General features: G+C 36.8%; 1 protein-coding gene across 4 annotated transcripts in view; it reads right to left on the bottom strand.

The window, feature by feature from the left end:
• The window catches only part of PER1 (period circadian regulator 1), a 57,051-nt gene extending 46,904 nt beyond the window's left edge, over nucleotides 1-10,147 (bottom strand). For 3 of the 4 annotated variants that reach the window (XM_053718280.1, XM_053718284.1, XM_053718282.1), the window contains exon 1: nucleotides 9,738-10,147. The gene's annotated coding sequence lies outside the window, so the exon portion shown is untranslated. The remainder of the gene's footprint in view (nucleotides 1-9,737) is intronic. The other variant, XM_053718281.1, reaches the window with a different exon arrangement.
• Nucleotides 10,148-12,326: the final 2,179 nt, after the last annotated feature.

Genomic DNA, 12,326 nt, shown 5'->3' with positions numbered 1-12,326 from the left:
ACAATAGGCGCATTGCGCATGTGTGAAAAACGGGTTTCGAGTAACTTAGAACAATTAAGAGTGAACACAGGATTTTCATGATGTCACAGATGACGAAAAAGGGGCGGAGCTACACAGACATTTTAAACAGGAGCAGGGGGAAAGTAAGTGATTTAAATTGAAAACGGATTATCTTTAAAAACTGGCATATATTTTGAAAAAACGATCTAGGGCAACTTTATTGACACATGTTAAAACTACTTTTGTGTTGACTGTCCCTTTACAGAAAGCCCAAATTTGCCTTTCAAGATTCAGATAGAGCATACAATGAAAACAATTTCCTGTTTACTTCTTTGTTGAAGGATCAGCAATGCACTACTGGGAGCTAGCTGAACACATTGGGTGAGCCAATGACAAGAGGCATATATGTGAAGCTCCCAATTAGCAGCTAGCTCCCAGTAGCGTATTGCTGCTCCAGAGCCTACCTAGATATGCTATTCAACAAATGATAACAAGAGAATGAAGCAAATTAGATAACAGAAGTACAATGGAAATTAATAACGCTATATTAATCATGGTTAAAGTTAAATTTTGACTTTACTGTCCCTTCAACTATCACAGATTTGACCTTTTTTTTTGCCAGAAACACCTGAATTAAAATTCTATTTAATTTTTGATAGCCCATAATGCACCAAACAGTCAAAGGGTTTAATCACTAGTGCATAACAAACATACATCAATGATTCAAGCCCTTGATTGCCTGAAGAACACACAACAGTGCATTCACCCCTTCATTGCCCTTTACTTTTGTAGGTTCTGGGGCCGGGTCACCCATGCACCGTATGAGTGCTCTGTTAGTGGGAGGAGATGATGTAAAAAGGGCAGAAGAAACTTCTGAGAACATTTCGGCTGCGACCCCCGAGGACCTCCACCAAGTCAAAATTCCAGGGTTTAATGACATTATACCTGGCACCAGGCCCCACAGTGTCCAACATTTGTTGAGCTCTGTCATGCAGGTTTCTAGAGCAAGACTTGATGCTATTATGCATTCTATTACCCATTGTATGCTACAAATTTGTCTCTCTAGTAACAACCAGAGGACATTTTAGAGCAGCATTGGCTAGCATTGGCACCCGTTTCTGAACTACATTTCCCATGATGCTTAGGCACTCTGCAGTCTAGTTGAGCATCATGGGAAATGTAGTTCGAAAATATCAGGGGTGCCAAGGTTAGCCATCACTGTTTCAAAACAAAATGGGGTGCCAGATTTAGCCATCACTGTCCTAGAGCATTCACATAGCTAGAACCTATACAACCTGCTAGAATGGAGCTGCTATGAAAAAAAAAAATCTAGCAACCTTTAGGTAATCTCCTTTGTAGTTCAGATGTGCAGGAGGATCAATTGTATGACTTTTGTCATCCCTCGTGTAGGAACTGAATACTGCCATTGTGCTTTGGAATATTTATTATAGGAAAATTTGGAAATATTGCAGAGCTAGGTTAATACTCTTACTAATTGAGTGTCTGCTATTCTTGTTTTCCTTGTTTTCTCAGCCCCTTTCACTGAATGTCCCAGCCTAACTTTATCAACAGCGCTAAATTGGGAGCTTCTAGTTTTTAAAAGGTTTTATACTGGATTTTTAAATCAGTAGCTGTGCATACTCTTCTTTATAGTAGTGTCTGTTACATACCGTTATATGAAAATTGGTGTACTGCCCCTTTTAGTAAAAGCTGTTTAAATTTAATATGAAACTAAAAGTAAATTATTGTGTACCAGAACTCCACTGCTCATTGGTTGATAGGGACAACTCAAACAGAAAAAGTTGGATTTTTCAAACAAAATAAAAAATACAAGTACTGTAATACATTTTGAAAAATTCTATTTAATATCAAGTCTCTAGTGGCAACTCTTATTATGGAATATACTTGATATGATTTTTTTGCGTGGGAATTCTGATCGATTGGAATACAGACTGGTGACAGTTGTAATAACGACAATAGTGAAATGTCACTAGCTCAACGCAAGAGCCGGAGAATCCATATACAAAGTGTGCGTCACTGTGTGGGAGAGTGAGGCTAAATGAATATAGTGTGAGTCACAAGTCAGCAACATTATAATATGTGTGGTATGAAAATTAATCTAATATTATATAACTATATGTGAGATTTCTTAAGAAATACCTAAACAACAGGAGCCTCCCATGTATTAATACAGTTTTCCTTAGAAATTGCAAGGATGATTGCTACATTATTTACTGTATGCCTGTAACTGAGCATAAGTAACACCTAATACATTATTTTTAAAGCTTTGAAATGAAGACTTGAAATGCTAAACAGCATTATAAACCTAATAAAATAATCACTCAACACAGAATATAAAATTAAACTAAGTTAAATGAACAAAAACATTTGTTAAACAGCATTATAAACCTAATAAAATAATCACACAACACAGACTTCACATTTTTCTGCAAACAGTTCTTTCTATGCATTCCAATCTGGACTGATTTATAGACAGGAAGATATTGTTCCTTTGAAATCTGCTTGATAGCTCAGGTCTGGTTAAACTGATTAATTTCAGCTTGCTTGGCTTTGCTGTAACACAAGCGGACAGCTCCACCTACTGGCTATGTTAATAAATGCACTGCTTCTCAATGCTTTTCAATAGCAGTCACATGACTAAAAAAAAAAAAAAGGTTGTTATTCTGAAACGGTGTAAATTGAACCGTTGTAAAACGAGGGCCACCTGTATATATATATATATATATATATATATATATACACACACATATATATATAAAATATAGACAGATACTATATGTGATGGACTCCGGCTACCCCGACTGGTTAGCTCCGCCAAAGGACCTTCCTTTACCTGGAACATGCCGCTATGTAGCGGAGAAAGTGATTATAGCAGAGCCCACCCAAATAACTAGACAGACTAGCATTCAGGTGAAACACAAAGAACTACTTTATTGTGGAAAACACACTACCTTTATACACAAACTGATCTTGATGTTATCAGGCCCCCAGATCTCCCACTATTCCCGCTTCTCCAGACAGGCTGGCACCCCCTATAGTGTCCGTTGTCTTATAGGGTCCCAGTGATAAAGAGGTGGCGGTTTCGGGGTGATCCCGGGGGAGCGGCGGCACTTCCAAAAAGCGGCATGATCTGTCGCTGGGATCCGGAGTTACAGCCTGGGAAAGATATGGAAGTGGAGGGTGTCCAAAACCCCCGGTTCCCAAGGGAGCTCCCCTCTGGCAATCACCCCACCTCTTGTCCTCCCTAGGGGCTATCAATCCCTAAAAGAGCAGAGCTCTGGGGCAAGGGGCTGCTGGAGCGACCTGGGGTAAAGGAAAGCGGGTATACGGTGCAGTGCAGATGGTCGTTCCAGGAGCCTGGCCAGCCGAGAAGGGTTTTCTCGATCAGAGAACAGCTTATCTGGGAGGATGTGCAAAACACCAGGTCCTGGAGATCGCAAAAGCTCCCAAAAGTTCAAATATGGGGAGAAATATGAGGGGGCTAGGTAGAGGGGAGTGGAGGTTTAACCTTAGCAGCCTGGTATCCGTGACACTATAGATGATAGATAGATAGACTAATTGATTGATGGATAGATAAGTGTAATTAGGTATGTGTTACAGGTGAAGACACATTCAACGCCTGAAGCTAGAGGAGGCAGAGCAAGCATTTAATTGGCTGATAGCTACGCAGAGGGCTGTGGTTTTACTGGTTAACGCTGAAAAGCAAGGGCTACCGGATTTTACTTTGCATTACCTTCTGTAAATATATAGATGATAGATAGATCGATAGATAGATAATATATTGATAGGTAGATAGATATAGACAAAAAGAGGCATGTGAAACCTGTGAATGCCCATGCCCAATAGATAGATATAAAATAGAGTAATAGATAGAAAATAGATGCTAGAGATGAAATAGATTGATAGACAAATAGATATAGACAGATAAGATAAAAGATACTTATACACACAGATAAAACTGATGATAGATAACTGTAATTAGGTTTGTGTTATAGGTGAAGGGGCATGCGGTGACACATTCAACGCCTGAAGCTAGGGGAGGTAGGGCAAGCATTTAATTGGCTCATAGCTACACAGAGGCTTGTGGTTTTACTGGTGCACGCTGTAAAGCACGGGCTACCAGATTGTACTCTGTATTTCCTTCTTTCTCCTCTCTAGCCTCAGGAGTATGATCTGGGTTAGTGGGGTAGCCAATGAGAATGCTTTGTAGATGAGGCAAATACACAATAACATGCAGCAAATGCACATGTGGGGGGGTGGGCTGCATATTGTAATATCATATGCGTCATAACAAGAACTGCATTTCATTAAATCATTGTCGAAGGAAAAAAATAAAAAAGAGAAATAAAAAAGGAGGGGTGCAAATAAGAGGAAGAACAAACATAAAGTAGTGTTTCTGAGAAAGCAAGAGGTAGCCCAGCGAAAAAAGAAAGGCAGATATTTCAATCAAAAAGAGCTCTATATAAACACAATAACATTTTTTTACATGGATTTTATTTTTTAACATCTCTTTTGAAAACAACAAGAAGTGCACAGTTGGTCTATGAAGCAGAAGCTCATTGGATGATAAAGAAAACAACCACTGCTCTAATGGTAGAAATTGTTTTAAGCATAGCAATGTTTTGTTTTTGTTTTTTTTAAAAAGCCTTTTAGCCGCTATAGCTGTGTGGCATAGAAAGGAACCATCTGCAGCAAGCTAAATTTTAGGGGCCAAATGTGTTTTGGGGATTCTAAACCACGGGTCAGGGCCTAAAGGGACAGTCAACTGAAAAATGCTATTGCTTAAAGGGACAGTCAACACCAGAATTGTTGTTGTTTTAAAAGATAGATAATCCCTTAATTACCAATTCCCCAGTTTTACATAACCAACACAGTTATAATTATAAACGTTTTACCTCTGTAATTACCTTGTATCTAAGCCTCAGACTGCCCCCTTATTTCAGTTCTTTTGACAGACTTGCATTTTAGCCAATCAGAGCTGTCTCCATGGTAAATTCACGTGCATGAGCTCAATGTTATCTATATGAAACATATTAACTAATGCCCTCTAGTGGTGAAAAACGATCAAAATGCATTTGGACTAGAGGCGGCCTTCAAGGTCTAAGAAATTAGCATATGAACCTTCTAGGTTTAGCTTTCAACTAAGAATACCAAGAGAACAAAGCAAAATTGGTGATAAAAGTAAATTGGAAAGTTGTTTAAGATTACCTCTGTGATTACCTTGTATCTAAGCCTCTTTTGACAGCCCCCTGATCACATGACTTTTTATTTATTATCTATTGACTTGCATTTTAGCTGTGTTGTGCAGAACTCAAGGGCGTAAGCACAATGTTATCTATATGGCCCACATGAACTAGCATGTGATTAAGAGGCTGTCTATAGTGGCTTAGAAAAAGGCAGAAATGTTGAGGTTTAAATGTTTTAAAGTATATTAATATAACAATGTTGGTTGTGCAAAGCTGGGGAATGGGTAGTAAAGGCATTATCTATCTTTTTAGACAATACAATTTTAACTGTAGACTGTCCCTTTAAAGAGACATCGGCTCCCTGGTTCCTGTTTTTTTTTATCCCTGGTATACTCCTTGTTTATCAGTATATAAACATAGTATTTATTATTATATACAGATCTGGGAACTTTAGGAATTGGCCTTAAAACTCAGGATTTATAATCTGAGGGTACATAGCTAAATTCTCAGTGTTTCAACAAATCTGCCGTTTTAATTTAATTACCCGTGGAACAATTCCTGAGGAATTTTTAAGAACTGTATCTCTAATATGGCAGCAGAATTTACAACACTGTATAACACTACAATAAACAATGTTGCAAACACTGCTGCCAGCTGGGTATAGACATGTGCATGCTCCTGAGCTCACCTAAGATTACTCTTCAACAAAGGATACCAAAAGAATTAAAGGGACAGTCTACACCAGAATGGTTAGTTTAAAAAGATAGATAATCCCTTTATTACCCATTCCACAGTTTTGCATAACCAACACAGTTATATTAATATACGTTTTACCTCTGTGATTACTTTGTATATAAGCCTCTGCAGATTGCCCCTCTTATCTCAGCACTTTTGACAGACATGCAGTTTAGCCAATCAGTGCAGACTCCTAAATAACTCCACGGGAGTGAGCACAATGTTATCTATATGACACACATGAACTAGTACTGTCTAACTGTGAAAAACTTTCAAAATGCTCTGAGCTAATAGGCGGTTTTCAACGGTTTAGAAATCAGTTTGAGCCTAGCTAGGTTTAGCTTTTCAAAAACACCACTAAGTAAACAAACCAAATTTGATGATAAAAGTAAATAGGAAAGTTGTTTAAAATTGCATGCCCTATTGTTCCTTCCTTGTCCCCACCCCGTTTCCCTTCTCTTCCTTTCCCGTCTTCCCCCTTTTTTTTTTTTTTATGGGGGGGGGGTTGGGGTTGTTTATTTAAAAGATAAAACTTCAGCAGAACAATTAATTATTTATTGATTGATGGAAGTATAAAACGTTATTGAATTGTTTAAATGTTTAATTCTGAGATTTTTATGCTATTTTGCTTTTGTGAATTATTGCTGATATGTAAATAAAATAATAATAATAAAAAAAAAAATTGCATGCCCTATCTAAATCATGAATGTTTAGTTTTGACTAGGCTGTCTCTTTAAGCAAAATTGCTAAATTGGAAAGTTTTTTAAATTGGAAGACTCCAAGTTTCATTTTGACTTTACTGTCCCTTTTTACTGCGGCTCGCGGTCCTCATCCGGCCCACAGCATAATTTTGTGCGGCCCACGCCACCTCCATGCAAAATATAATAATTATAATATGCTTATTACTTAAAGAGCGAGTGAGCTTACTGCTAGGGTTGCGAATACGTGCAACCTCCATTCAGCTCTTCATTATAATGATTGTATCCCTTTGTTCTGGCATTGTGATTCACTTGTTGTATAGTGAGCAGCTGCACTATGGTAGCAAAATCATTAAAACCCCTCAGTCTTTTAACGAGTAACATTGTTATTTAAAAAAAAAAGCAAACACAAATAAGTGCATAAGGATTTATTTGACAGATGCAGCACTTCTTTATATATGTTCATTATTATGGCAACATCATTTTTGCCCATTCATATTTGATAAATATACATTTTATATTTTATACAACAGGTATATGTCTATCACATTTAAACAGTGGGTCGCTATGCCGACAGCATTTGTGATCCATTATTTTTAATGCCGAGGAAATGTTATACTATGTGCATGTGTATGCTAAACTGTAAGCGTGCTCGGAAAAGGGCTGCTAGAGAAAAAAAATCACGGACTCTGTGGGAGAGCAACCCGATGAAGCGTGTGTGTCACCTTCTTAAAAGCAGAGTGCATTTCTTCAAGCCAGAGTAAGTTAATTAAGAGTTACAGAACACCATATTTTGAAATGTATGCAGTTACAGCAAACATCACTGCTTTGTTCAGCAATGGCAAGATATTTAGGTAATGCGCAGCCCACATAATTTGTATATAAAAGTATCCAAAGTAATTTGTATATAAAAGAATCCACAGAGAGAACTCGCTGTGAGGTTTAAGTCCTCCTATTATTTCTTTAAAGAAACAATAGGAGGAGTTTAACCTCACAGCGCATGCTCTCCGTAGATTATAATATATATATACACATACACACACACATACACAGTGTATACACACTTTATTGTTGTTATTTTTATTTTAGTTTTACATGAAAAAAAAAATGTTTAAGTAAAAGCTGCTTAAAGTGATGGTAAATTCTAGCGTTTTTGAAACACTAGGATTTGCCAATGCAACAATTAAAGGGGACTTTCAGTCAAGAAGTATAAAAAAAATTCATTCTGAAAGTACCTTTATTTGCATCGAGTTTATGCCAAGCTGCCCATGGCAAAAATATATTTTTCAAATGAGATTATGTTTCCACCTCTTAGCCAATAGCCGTTCAGACCAATCAACATTATGCTGGATGGCTTGCAAGCTATTGGCTAAGAGGTGAAAAAATAACCTTATTAAGGAAATAGCGTTTTTCCGTGGGCGGTCGAAGGAACTCAGCTCGGCATAAACTCGCTGCAAAAAAAAGGTACTTTCAGCATTGTAGCGTTGGTAAATACTAGTGTTTCAAAAATATTAGGATTTACCATCACTTTAAATTTAAAGGAACACTCAAGTCAAAATAAACTTTTATGACTCAGAAAGAGCATGCAGTTTTAAGATACTTTCCAATTTACTTCCATTGTCAAATTTTGCACTTTGTCTTCTGCTGCTCACTGGGACAAATCCTACATAAAAAGATGGTTTATTCAGCATGGATACATCCATTTTCTTTAATTATTTTTTTAAATAATAAAAAAAAGAATACATACATTTCGAAAAACATCCTCTTTTATATGGAACATAGAGAATGTCTGACTACCTTGTACCTTTAAATACACATCAAATTATTATACAATACAAAGAAAAATTATCTGTAGGGTTTTCCTGAAATATAAAGACAGGGATCTCCTGTGCGAGAGAGGGATTTGTTATATAACAAGAGTATGATATAATGAGACACCAACAGTTATGTCACATGAAAAAAGAGAGGGGATCACAAGGTGGTAATAGAACACTAAACAATAATTTGCACAATTTAGAAAGAGTGAGGTTTAAAAGGCAGAGAGGAAAAAGATGCAGGTGGGCAAATTTCACATCTTCCCTAGATACCAATAATGAGTATACAGCGTATCCAAGATACCAAGATCTCTTGATAGATGAGAAATGACTGTGCTCAGTGCAGGGTCAATAACAAACCGCAGAGTGCACTGTAACAATAATATTCAGACATTCAGGCGATTATTATAAATAAACAAAGCTTAACCTATAGTAAGTGATACTGAACATATAGATAGTTTCAACAATTCTTAATTAATATAAACAAATCATCACAACCATATGTACAGCATAGCACTGTATATTATTTTTTTGTACAAAATATAGCACCGAGGCACTGCCCTATAACTAACACAGATATAAAAGAATGCAAATGGAGCATATTCATTAAAGGGATAGAAAAGTCAAAATTAAACTTGCATGATTCAGATAGCTCATGTCATTTTAAGACACTTTTAAATTCACTTTTTTTTTATATGTGCCTTGTTCTCTTATCATCCCTTGTAGAAAAACCAATACACACATATCCTACATTAGTGGAAGCTAGCTGCTGATTGGTTCCTGCACACATTTGTCTCTTGTGATTAGCTAACTAGATGTGTTCAGTTAGCTGCCAATGTTCCTTCAGCAAAGGATAACAAGAGAATTAAACAAATTTGATAATAGATGTAAATTGGAAAGTTGATTAAAATTGTATGTTCTATCTAAATCACGAAAGAAAATGTGTGGTTTCCTGTCCCTTTAAACAGCTAGCAAGTGGCATATATATATGGGACCCCTGCTGCAAATAAAAATGCATTGGATCAAAACATGCAACTACATTAATTCTCTCTAAGTAATCTATAAAAGAGTAAATAACCTTTGATTTGAATATTGCATTGATTCTGTACATTCTCTAGCTACAAAGTATTATTTACAGTTAACAATTTACATAACATAATGATACCATGGCAATTAAACCGTAACATTTTAATGAATTAATATAAAAATATAAAGTAGCATTCAATACATAGCAAAAGTAGTGATATCCTAATGATGCATATGTTCTGTTATAATATTAATACCTGTTAAAGTATGACCGTCACTGTAATCAGCTCCTTGTAGCCAATGGGTGTTGTTTTATATTGACAATCTTCTTTATATATCAGCCATCAGTATGTACAGGTCCGTAGCTGTAGATTTCAGAATTATTCTTTAAATCGAGATAATTAATTTTGCTCCCTAAATAATCTCTCTATGAACCATTTTAATGGGGTGTAATGTATCATAAAAAAAACAATTACAGTATAAATGAACAGCTTCCCAGGTACTTTTTTTCTCTCCAAATTGTCTTACGAATAATAGCAGCCTTTTAGATGGGCTGTCAATAAATTCGATTTTCTATCACAAACTCTACTCTGACCCCCTGTCTATATATGATTACCTTTCCTTGGGATCTCTTGCCTATAATCCCATGTAATAACTGTATTCAGCCTCTTCCACTCCATGCTACACGTGAATCTGCAGTCCTAAAACACACCTTCTACATGGTGATTGGACGCCCTCATTATGTGTACACGCCCTCTGCACATTGATTGGTTAATAAACATGAGAGCCCGTGGAGTAGCGGTCGAACACGTGAGTGTGTGGTAAGATGGAATGCTGCACAGTGTAACACAACACGCTTACAAACTATATCATACGGTGCAAAACAACATTTGTCTCAAGTGTCATTCTACAGACAGATGTAACACACTAACACAGTATGACACGTGTACCACGGCGCGCTGCCATAACCCTTCACATTGTAGCATGACATAATGACACACGACAAGCGTAACATGCTTATACAACAACACACAATATGTAACACAAAGCAGTGCAAAACAACATTCTGCAACATTACATTGTGTAGTATTGTACACAATCACACATACAGAGCATATCATACTACGGTACGCAACACACCCACAATGTATCACAATAACACTCACTGATATGCACTGCATGGTTTAACACTGACACAACCAATGTGTGATATAAAATGGCAGACGTAGCATTACATGGTTTAACACACTAATACAATAACCACACTGTAACACAGACATAACAATACAAATGAAACAATCTGGCAAAAACACAGTGTTTCATTCCATACCATACTGGTGTAAAACAATGACACAATCACACACTACTGGTAGAATAACAAACACATTCACATATTATTTCATAATAACAGACACTACCTCTCTGAGCATCAGATTCTCTAAAGCACTGGAGAAAAAGTCTTATCAGTACTGTGCACATCAGCCCAAGGAGGCCATACAGTGTCACAAGATGCAGAATCACCATACAGGATTGAAGGCCATATTCCTTTTGTGGCTGTAACCTTACATAAACTTTCTAATAATAAGCATGCAGACTCAGAGAGTTGGGTTAAAACTACAAGGTCATATTTATTATATAAAAAACTGCAACAACTATACATTATGTCATTTTATCACTGTTGCCCCCAAATGGGTTAAACACATACGTAAAGTATCACTCAGGACCACCAGCTCTCTGTGGGGCCGATCAGCAGTCACATGACCCAGCTGTACAACTAATGCTGCAGACATACACTGACAGGATCAATATGAAAATATAGGTGCAAGCAGCAATACAGGTGGCCACGAGCATCGCCTTTGCGTATATAGGTATACAGCAAATTTTACAGCTTTAACATAAGCGGTTACAAATAAATCACATTTTCAAAATTTTTGCGTAAAACCAATATGGCTGCCATAGCTTGTGACCAATTCCTTCAACATGAACAAATGTGACTCTAGGTCACAGTATAAGGTTATACAGCTAGACTCTAGTTCACAATATAAGGTTATACAGCTAGTTTCACAGTTCTATCGTAAGCAGTTGCAGAGAAAATAGATTTTCTAAATGTTCGCATAAAACAAAATGGCTGCCAGATCATATGATATACAGCCTCCATATTATGCACAATAATTCTCACCATAGATGTTAATTCAAAATGGCTGCCAAACCACATGACCTAGCAACTTCTCTTGAACAAATCTGAATGTTAGTCATAAGATAACTCTGTAAATGAAATTTCAAGTCTGTGCAATAGCGGTTTCGGAGAAGAAGATTTTTGTAGTTTTTAAAAACAGCGCATATGAAACAAAATGGCCGCCAAGCTATACATTGTATGGCTTTCAAATTGCACATACTAATGCTCACTATAGACCTCTACAATTGGCAGAAGTTTTATGAAAATTTGCAAATGTTTTATTTCACGAAGGCGACTACGCAGTGCAAATTTTTACTGCAATATTGCCTTTAGGGGTCATGACTGTGTACTCATGTGTCTGCTACACTGTAATATAGTTAAATAGTGTAAACATAATGCATAAAGTGCAAATTTACGCAATAAAACAGCGATAAAAATGAATTGCTCATAGCAGCCATGTTGATTATGGAAAATTTGCAGTTTGAACAAACTTGGTAGATGACCTTGCAATGAGCACATGTGCAAAATTGCGCTTCATTGCACTTAGCGGTTGCAGAGAAGAAGATGTTTAAAGAGTTTCGCAGATTTCAAAATGGCAGCTTGATCATGTTACTAAATCACTTCTCTTGAACAAACTTTTTTCTAGGTCAGTACTGCAGTACACACAGCA

Source organism: Bombina bombina, chromosome 6 (assembly GCF_027579735.1).
Source record: "Bombina bombina isolate aBomBom1 chromosome 6, aBomBom1.pri, whole genome shotgun sequence".
Lineage (NCBI taxonomy): Eukaryota > Metazoa > Chordata > Amphibia > Anura > Bombinatoridae > Bombina > Bombina bombina.
The sequence above is the reverse complement of the archived record's forward strand: the minus strand, read 5'-3'. Positions and strand labels throughout refer to the sequence as shown.